Genomic DNA, 9899 nt, shown 5'->3' with positions numbered 1-9899 from the left:
TTATTATGTGTCTGAGGCTGGATTTGAACTCAGGTCCTCCTGACTCCAGGGCCGGTGCTCTATCCACTGCACCACCTAGCTGCCCCTAGTATGACATTTTATATTTCATTCTTACAATATCATAGAAATTCAAGCTTCTCACTCATTAATTGCAGTTCAAATTAGTATTTTTAAAAAACATTGTTAAATCATTCATATTCTGGACATGAGACTATAGCTTAAGATTCCCCATCCCACAACTAGTTCATAAATCATTTATTAGAATAAAAATTAAACAATTCAATTGAATTCAACAAGCCTCTATTATATACCTACCATGATTCTGGCATTGTGCTGGGGTTATAAAAACAAAGGCAAAACAGTCTCTGCTCATAAGGAACTAAGATTCAGAACCATAAGTGGGGGTGGAGGGAGAGGAAGGGCACCTAGAGGAACACCATAAAAATATCAAATAAATTCGAAGTCATTTCTGAGAGGTGGGGGTGGGAAGAAGGAAGAAGGTGACTAGAGCTGAGCTTAAAAAGGAGTCTGGGGTTCCAGTAAGTGGAAGGGAAGAGGCAGCTCATTTTAGCCTGAGAGAACCTGGGCAGAGGAGGGGAGCAGCGGGGAGGTTGGCGGAACCAAAGAGAGATGATGGGGAGTAATGGGTAATTACCCTGGCAAGGCTGGGGCTGCTAGGAGGAGCGGGCCAGTTCACAGAGACGCTTATTTACAACCTGTCAACACATTGATTGTGCCGAGCGCTTTGTTCTGGCACCAGTTCAGGGAAAAAAGAACATCTGAGCGGGCCCTCTTCTACAGCAGTTTAGAATCACAGAGGATCCGAATGGGGCGAGGTGGCAGGGTGATGTCTTTGGGGGCCACCAAGGCTAGCTGTGTGACTGCACTTAGCAGAAGCAAAGGTGCGCCAAGAGGGGAAGGAGAGGAAGGGAGCCCGGGAAGACACCTCCACCTCTGCCAGACTCAGTTGGCCCAGCTTCTCTCTCTCTCTCTCTCTCTCTCTCTCTCTCTCTCTCCCCCTGCAAACATGTCCCCACTTCCCCTCTCTTTCCCTTCATGTCCCCTTTTTGTTTTCTTCTTTCTCCCCCTTTTTCACTTTCCCTTCTTTCCCCTCTTCTTTTCTTCTCTTCTCTCTTTCCTTCTATCCCCCTCTTCCCTCTCCTTCTCTCTCTCTGTCTCTCTCTCTCTCTGTCTCTCTCTCTTTCTCCATCTCACCTCTCTTCATTTGTCTCCTCTTTCTCGCTTTCTGCCTGTCTCTCTCTTCTTGAGTTTTCCTCTCTGTCTTTCTTTTCTCTTCCTTCTTTCTCCTCTCCTTTCTCTTTTCTCTCCTCTCTTTCTCTGTCTCTCTCTCTCTCTGTCTTTGCCTGTCTGTCTGTCTGTCTGTCTCCCCCCCTCTGTCTCATCTCCCTCACTCCACCCCCACTCCTTGGGTATTGAAGGAACTTTTGGGAGGAGGAATGGCGCTAAGCAGTGTGAATGAGCACTGACAGTTGCTGGGAGCAACCGAGATATTGTCTGATTTTTCTTTCTTGGATTGATCAACAGTACTAAGAGCTGGGGCTACAAAAGCAGCCCAAAGCAGCCCCTGTCTTCTAGGAGCTTCCAATCCCCTGGGGAGACAAGGAGTAAGCAATGTGGACAAGCAAGCTAGAGAGAGGAAAAATAGGAACTCTAATTAAAGGGAGGTCACTGGAATGAAGAGCAGGTGGGGAAGGGGTCTTGCAGAAAATGAGGTTTTATTTGGGAAATAAGCCGGTGGACCAAGGAGATAAAGCCTTCCAGGCCTGAGCAGTGATCAGAGAAAGTGGCTGGAGCCGGTTGATGGAGGGGATTGTTCATGGACAGTCGGGAGGCCAGTGTCACTGGCCTGAAGGGAGCAAGGTGGGAGTAGACCAGAAGGCCATATAAAGAGTCATTTTGTGTCCTCTTCCCTCAAATCATCTTTGCAAATGACAGTTTTGGATGGAGAGTCTCAGATTTGCAAATGTCCTGCCATCATCTAACTACTCTCTGTGTGAATAGATAGACTCATTGTTTTTGCTGATGTTCTTAAAATTGGGGTTTGAATAGAGAATTTGTGCTCATATTAATCCCTAAATCTAGAATCAAATTCAAATATTTTCCAGATTTCTGAGATTCGTATCTAGCACGGGGGGGGGGGGGGGGGGGGGGGGGTTGGATGGATCTAGGGGATTCAGGCTGATTCTTCAGCCCTGTTTTAAAATGATGTTTGAGCACAAAAGAGTAATCAAAGGTAATGGGGCCCCAGCAGTTGGGTATGTAAATACAATGGGTGAATATAATAAGGATATTACTGAGTTGTAAGAAATGATGACCACAGAGAGATGTGGGAAAACTATTTGAACGGGATGCACAGTGAAGGCAGCAGGGGCAGGAAACCATATACATGGACCCTTGTCTTCCCTACAGCTTCTCCAAGAGTCACAAAGGGGAATTCAGGTTACTAGAAATGGATGTGATGATTGATTATAACCAACAGTTCTACCTTGAAGGCATCAATCTCCACTGGTCTCCTCCTTAATCCCTGGGGAATGTTGCCTTGACTTTGAGATTGGGGACTGTTGTGAGACTAGGGGCCCATGCCTGAGAATGGTGAGAAGAAGGGTGAGCAGAAAGAATGTGTGAAACTGGGATACCCCCCCCAAGAAGATGAGAAACATCCAGAATAATGAGAGAGAAAAAAATGTACTTCAGTCTGGGTTCAGATTCCAATGGCTCTGTCTCTGGGAGTGAGTTGCTTTCTTTATCATAACTCCACCGAGAAGTTGCTTCAATATTTTTCCTACAGTTGCTATTACGAGCTGTACCTCCACTCTATTCTTCCCCACTCTCATTTATTCTATTTTCTCTCTCCTTTCATCCTGTCCCTGTCCAAAAATGCATTGTATCTGAATACCCTCTCCCACTATCTTCCCTTTCAAGAAGAGAGTTCCTGATTTGATTTTTTCCAATTTCCAGGGTGTGATGAGACCACCGACTACCAGGGTTCCCCCAACCCCTGTTAGCTAGATTAGTCTAGTTCTTTCTCTAAAAGGAAAGAAAAACGATACCCCACTATTATATGGTCTGGTGGCTAAGCTCTATCTCTGTTGATTCTAACCTTAACTCCTGGAAGTTCCTGACCATATTGTTGGGGCATAAAAGGCGCACCTATGTGGCATCAGGGTGCCTCCAAGGTGGTGGTGCATGTTCTAAGGTTGCCTGAGTCCCCCCACTCCACCCTGATGACCAGATGGAAATGAAGGGGGCTCTGTCCCCTTCCAAATGTTCTATTATCCTGTGACTAAATAAACTGTTGAATGACCTATGGGTACCTCATTTCATTCCAGTATTGATCATCCCAAACTCACAGGGTGCTGGCCACGATGCCCGGACAGGGAGAATATGTTTACCAGGATTTCTCTGGACAAACAGTAACTGTGCCTAAATAACCAACTAAGTTGGTACTAAAGTGGGCATCTGCCCAATTTTTGTTTTGAAAGGAAATTACTCTCAAATGGGGAGGAGTAGCTTGCCCACGGAAGGTGGATGTCCTGGGGTGGGGGACGGTGGTGAAGGGCGTAAGAGTGGCTGCCTCCCTGCTCAGTTCAGTGGTCAAAACCACCAAATGTTAACTATGCCATGACGACAACAACAGTATTGGGTGAGCATGCGATAAAACGAACCAGATAGAAATCGAATACTGCCAAATTGTAATGTCAAGTTGACTCCAAAGAAGAGGTGTGAGAGGGCCCTTCCCCTTCTGCTCTTCTCTGCGGGGAGGGGGGGGACCCACTGCATTTCCTATTGATGTAGAGGAAATATTGAGAAAAATATTCTTGGACATATTCATTAGTGTTCTTGAGTTCTATTTTCTCCCTCTTTTGCAGTCTTTGTTATAAGACATGGCTCTCCGGGAAGGAAATCAGGAAGGATATATTGAGAAATGTAGGGAAATGTACATTTCCATGTAAAAACCAAAGCGATCGATACAATTTTATTATTATAAAATAAAAGGGGCCAATAGCTTAAATAATGCTGGGACACAGAACCCCAGATAGGAGGAAAGCATCTGCCAGAACAGAGCGGAAAGATCTTGGGAGTGGCTTTGAAACCGAGTGTTCACCAAGGCAGGAGCACCTGGAGCTTTGCCCCAGGGCCCATCACTAAAATGCAGGGTGATGACAGCCTATCTACTTCAGCAGAACGGATTTTTCATTCTCATGGTCTTCCTTCCCTCTTCTCTCCCTCTTCTCTCCCCCTCCTGTCCCCTTTCTCCCTCCTCTTCTTTTTCTTCCTCCTTTCCCTCTGTTCACACAGAGTATCATCCCCTTACCTCTGGGGTGCTCTGCCCAATGGAAAATAAATGTTGATCACTGAAAGCTCCAAAGATATTTTGGGGTTTTGGGGCTAGATTTATTTTTTTTTCTTTTTCTTTTCTTTCTTTGCCCAAGGCCACACAGCTAGGTAATTATTAAGTGTCCAAGGGCGGATTTCAACTCAGGTCCTCCAGACTCCAGGGCTGGTGCTCTATCCACTGTACCACCTAGCCACTCCTGAAACCCAAATCACTTTAGTTCTCAGTGATTGGCCAATAATAGGGCCACTTGGAAATTGCTTGGGCCCTGATTGGCTCACAGTGAATGTAAATAGAAATTGTTTTTATTTTGACCAGAAGCCCTGAGGGTCTTTGCCCCCCTCCAGATTGATTATTTTTAAACTAGGTAAAAAAAGTCATTCTTTGGTTACCTCAATCAACCCAAGATCTGTAAAGACCTTAGTTAAAAATCTCCAAGGTCTCCCACTGCATCCAGGGCCACCCCCATTCCTGTCTGACCACTGAATCCAGAGGAGAAAGTGAGGCTAGTGAGAAAGTGAGACTTAGAGTAATCCTCCCTCACTTAAATACATTTCACTTGCAAATCATGCCATCACCTTCCTGACTCCTTGGTCCTCTTCACCCTCCTCTGCCTGGGCCCATCCTCCTCCATTTCTGACCCCTTGTGGCAACCTTCCCAGCAAAAGCTAAGGTCTGACCTGAAGAAGGTGGTATCCCAGGACCTCCCCCTCCTCAGTTGAATTTGGCCTTAAAAGCTGGTTCAAGGGCATTTTTCCTGCTGTTTGTCCCCTGCTCCCTTGGCCCAGGTGAGTGAATGGCCACTCCTGGCTCTGGAGTCACTGTCTGTGGAGGAGGAAGAATGCAGTAGGGTTTGAGGGTGCACAGGTAGGTATGTGATACTGCCCCTCTCCTTCAGTTTCTTCAGTCCTCGAAAAGTTTCCTTCTTTCCTTCTCTTCTTTTCTGAGAATCTCTCTGGCCAACCAGATCCATCGGGTTCCAGAGCACAGCTTGGTCACCCAGGAAGGATTGGACATCCTCCTCTCACCCTCCTTATCAGACTAGGGATTCCTAGCATGAGACAAAATAATCTCTGAGGAAGGAGATCATTTCAAACAAAGAACCTGAGTGAATTTTAAATGTTGACTTGGTGTTTGTTGTCATTTCAATCATCTCTGATTCTCCTTGACCCTATTTCATTGGCATATTTCATTGCCATTTCTTTTTTTGTTTGTTTGTTTTTTGCAAGGCAATGGAGTTTAAGTGACTTGCCTAAGGCCACACAGCTAGGTAATTATTAAGAGTCTGAGGTTGGATTTGAACTCAGGTACCCCTGACTCCAGAGCCAGTGATCTATCCACTGCACCACCTAGTCGCCCCTGCCGTTTCTTTTTCAGCTCATTCTCCAGCTGAGGAAACTGAGACAAACAGGGTAAAATGACTTGCCCAGGATCAGAGTTAGTAAGTGTCTGAGGCCAGATTTGACTCAGGTCCTCTTGACTCCAGGGTCAACACTGTCAACTGAGCCACCTTGGCTTGGTGATAAATTAGGGAGTATTAGCATCTTTTGTGAGATTTAGGTAAAGATTTTGTGTAAACTGTGTTTAGGGAGAGAAGATAGTTTTTAATTTTGTAATTCAATTGTAAACTTTAAAAAAAGATAACTGGATCTCCCTATTTTTACCAGGTTGGAAGTGCTGAGGTATTCAAGGACCGGGTCCCACATATAACAGCAGGAATATTTGAACCTCCTCCCATGGATCTGGGCCAGGGATCAAGGTTGGTGCCAGACTCAATGCAGTCATTTGATTGGCTTAGTTCAGAACTCCTATACTCAGGTGATCCACCAAGACAACAATCCCAAATGGAAACTAAAATCATAGGACCATGGGGTCAGAGTGAGGACCTGAGGAGTCATCTAATTCAGCTTCCTCATTGGAATGATGAGGGAACTGAGGTCCACAAAGATAAAGTGACTTTCCCAGGGTCAGATATGGGACTCCAAATTCAACACATTTTCCATTCTTCCATGGGGCCCCTTCACAACTCCATCCTTGTACCTAAGAACCTTTGGGGAAAGAGAAGATGCTCCAATCCTTACTCCATCTTGGCAGAACTGACTCTTAAGTGAGACTTCCAGCAGAGCCAAGTACCTAGAAAATTCCCATGGAGGAGGAAGTAGGAATCAACTTTGAGTTGGCCTCAGGGGAAAGAAATGAGAGAGGCCAAAGGCTTGTGAGCACCAAGTAGCATCAGAGAGAATACCAGTGACTATGTTTTGACAGACAAGAAAAGACTTATCACAGGCGTGGGAGTGAAACCTGAGTCAGCTCTCTGAGCACAATCAGACCATCAACTTGTCAGAGAGAACAGAATTTATAATAAACAAGAAGAAAGAATAATAATGAGAAAAAGATATCACATACCCTTAAGAAAAGAATTAACCCTGAATTATTTAAACATGCTATTGAAAATAAAAAATGGGAAATGAACAATAGGAATGACACCCAACTCTGACCAGAATAATTTTATCCAGAAGTTAAATCAATACAAGTTAAATGATACAACAGGGAGACCAAAAGAGCCCAGGAAGCCCCTTAGTCAGCAGACATTTGACTTACTGAGTGGAGAGAGGTGAATGTGGATGGCCACACTGGGTTGGAAGATAATCTTGTCTGTAAAATCTTACAAAGGACCATTGAAGGATCAGTATTATCTCATAAAGCAGAGAGAAGTAGAGGCTAAAGAGCACTTGGCAAACTATCCAATTAAGCAAAGTAATCTTAAGGCTATTCAAGGATGAAACTGGAAAGAGGACTACAATCAGAAGAAAAATGGAAAAGATCTGCAAAAATCATTACAACAAACTTTTTTTTCTCTAAGAAAAATAGTGCAAGCCCCACACATGGACTCTAAATTGTAATTTTCTGAAGGATGTACAGAGAAAGCAGAAATAGCACTAAAGAGAATGAAGACAGGAAAATATAGGTATTTGCTGGATCAAATATAGAGAGAGGAGATTCATACATAGACGTGGATTTACAAGGTATCCATCAAAGGGTAGAAGAAAAATCTCTGGCCTTATTAATTAAATCACTTATAAATTAATTTTTAAAAGTTCACCAAGAAAACATTATCCACTGTCAACCTCTGTACCTACACTCCCATCTAGACAAAATCTTTGTGAGGCTCATCTTTAGATGACACGAGAGCATCCTTGATAGGACATGAACAGAGAAGAAGTAAATTTTGCAAACAATACGGACCAATGGGCCATATCCTTATTTTCTCACAATGGACCAAATAAGATCCTATTGTTCCTATGGAAATAGCAAAGCACTCCAACGTCTTTACCAAGAAAACCCCCAAAAGAGTCTTGAAAAATCTGACCCAACTGAAGCAACTTGACAACAGCAGGAGCAACAGAGGAAATCCAGCTGAGAGTTCAAATCAGGAGAGGGATTCCCTCTCCCAGATGATGAAGTCTTTTGGTTATGGATGATTGTTATATCACATCTCAAGACTGTGCAGAATGTTCTGGAAGTATCTGCAATCATTCAATGGAGTAAGATCTATCCATCCACAAGGGAGAGACCGTGTGGATAAAGCAGGTCTATTTGACTTGTATCTGAATAATCACCCTATGGAGCTTGTCTGAGATGATGAATAGATGGACAGAACAGATAAACAATGAGGTGGGTCTGGATTTGGAAATGAGGAGGATAACCAGATTGGATGGACTTTTGGAAATTGCAAAGATTTTACTGATCCCAAGCTTCCTGTCATAGCAAATGTCCATCTTTCCCATATATATATATATATATATATATATATATATATATATATATATATATATATATATATATATGTATATATAGATATATATATACATATATATATATATATATATATATATATATATAATGATGTTGTATGGTAGTGACACACGGGTCATCCTTGCTTTGGAAGAACTAAAGCTAAGGAATTACAGTTGAGTTTTTTCCCTCTTTCCAGTGAGGGGTACAGGGGGGAGAGATGAGAAAGGGAAAATGAATGCTTGTAAACTGAAAAAATGGTACAGAAAAATAAACAACTAAAGACGAACCTCAAGAAGAGGGGAAATGGAAAAGTCTATGGTGAGTCTGAACAAGCTGCAGCATGAAAAGGATGTCCTGAAAGAATGCCTGGCCATGTGGCAAGAGTGAAGGGCAGCCAGGTGCAGGGGTGCATGGCCAGCAAGTTCCACAGATACCCTGGGACAAAGAGAGGAAAGCTTCCCCCGTGTTGGGTGGACTTCTTGAGGCAATATTTTGTTTGCATTTTTGTTTTTTTAGGTTTTTGCAAGGCAATGGGGTTAAGTGGCTTGCTCAAGGCCACATGGCTAGGTAATTATTAAGTGTCTGAGGTTGGATTTGAACTCAGGTCCTCCTGACCCCAGGGCTGGTGCTCTATCCACTGCGCCACCTAACCGCCCTTAACTGCACTCTTGATGGAATTATAACTCTAGAACTGGGAGAGACCTTAGAAGCCAGTTTATACATTTCACAATTGGGGAACCTAAGGTTCAGGGATCATTGATCTAGAACCTCAGAGATCATTTTATCCAACTCTATTTCACAGTTGGGCAAACTGAGGTTCAAGGATCATGGATCTAGAACCTCAAGAGGCCATTTTTTTCTAATCCCTTCATTTTACATTTGAGGAAATTGAGGCCCAGAAATGTTTGATGACTTGCCCAAGGTCATATGACTATGAAGCGGCAGAGTCAGAATATGAACCCAGGTCCTCAGACTCCTTAACCTCTTCCCACTGTACCACCATCCCTCTTCTTTATTGGCCATGGACAGAGGTGGTTCTCCCAATTTGTGAGAGACTGTTAACATCTTTCTTCTTCATTTCCCCTGTAAAATTGAATCCTGATGGGTAACTGAGAATCCTGTTTAACCTGGCTCATTGTTGAGAGCAGTTGGGTGGTACAGTGGATAGAGCTTTGGGTCTGGAGTCAAGAAGACCCAGATTCCAATCCATCGCCAAACATTTACTAGCTGTGTGACCCTGAGCAAGTCACTTCATTCCATTTGCCTCAATTTTCTCATCTGTCAACGAGCTGGCGAAGGACATGGCAGAGCATTCCAGAATCTCTGCCAAGAAAACCCCAGTTGGGGACTTGAACAAAGCAACAACAAACAGTTGAGGACAGTCCCCCTAAGCATTGTGGCAGGAAAGCCCATCCCAAGGAGGCTGGGAAAAGAGACAGATTTTTTAAGAACAAAGAATAAAATGCAAGAATGGCAGGTGCTGGGAGATCCAGGGGGTACTTTCAATTTTCCCCTGGCTTCCAGTAATTTCTTTGTCTTCTCAGAACAATAGGAATGCTAACAGCTTCTCCCTCCCTTCTTGGATAAGTATTGTTAGGATGAATGAAACTGAATCTCTATGTTTTGCGGAGGCAACAGCCAGTCAGCTGGGCTCTGAATTGAAGAGGAGAAGAGTGGGCTGGAGGCTTGGGTCCGAGACTACGAGGCTCCCAGGGATCCCAAGCTGCTTCCTACTCGTTCACAC

This window comes from Macrotis lagotis, chromosome 2, assembly GCF_037893015.1.
Source record: "Macrotis lagotis isolate mMagLag1 chromosome 2, bilby.v1.9.chrom.fasta, whole genome shotgun sequence".
NCBI lineage: Eukaryota > Metazoa > Chordata > Mammalia > Peramelemorphia > Peramelidae > Macrotis > Macrotis lagotis.
The sequence above is the reverse complement of the archived record's forward strand: the minus strand, read 5'-3'. Positions refer to the sequence as shown.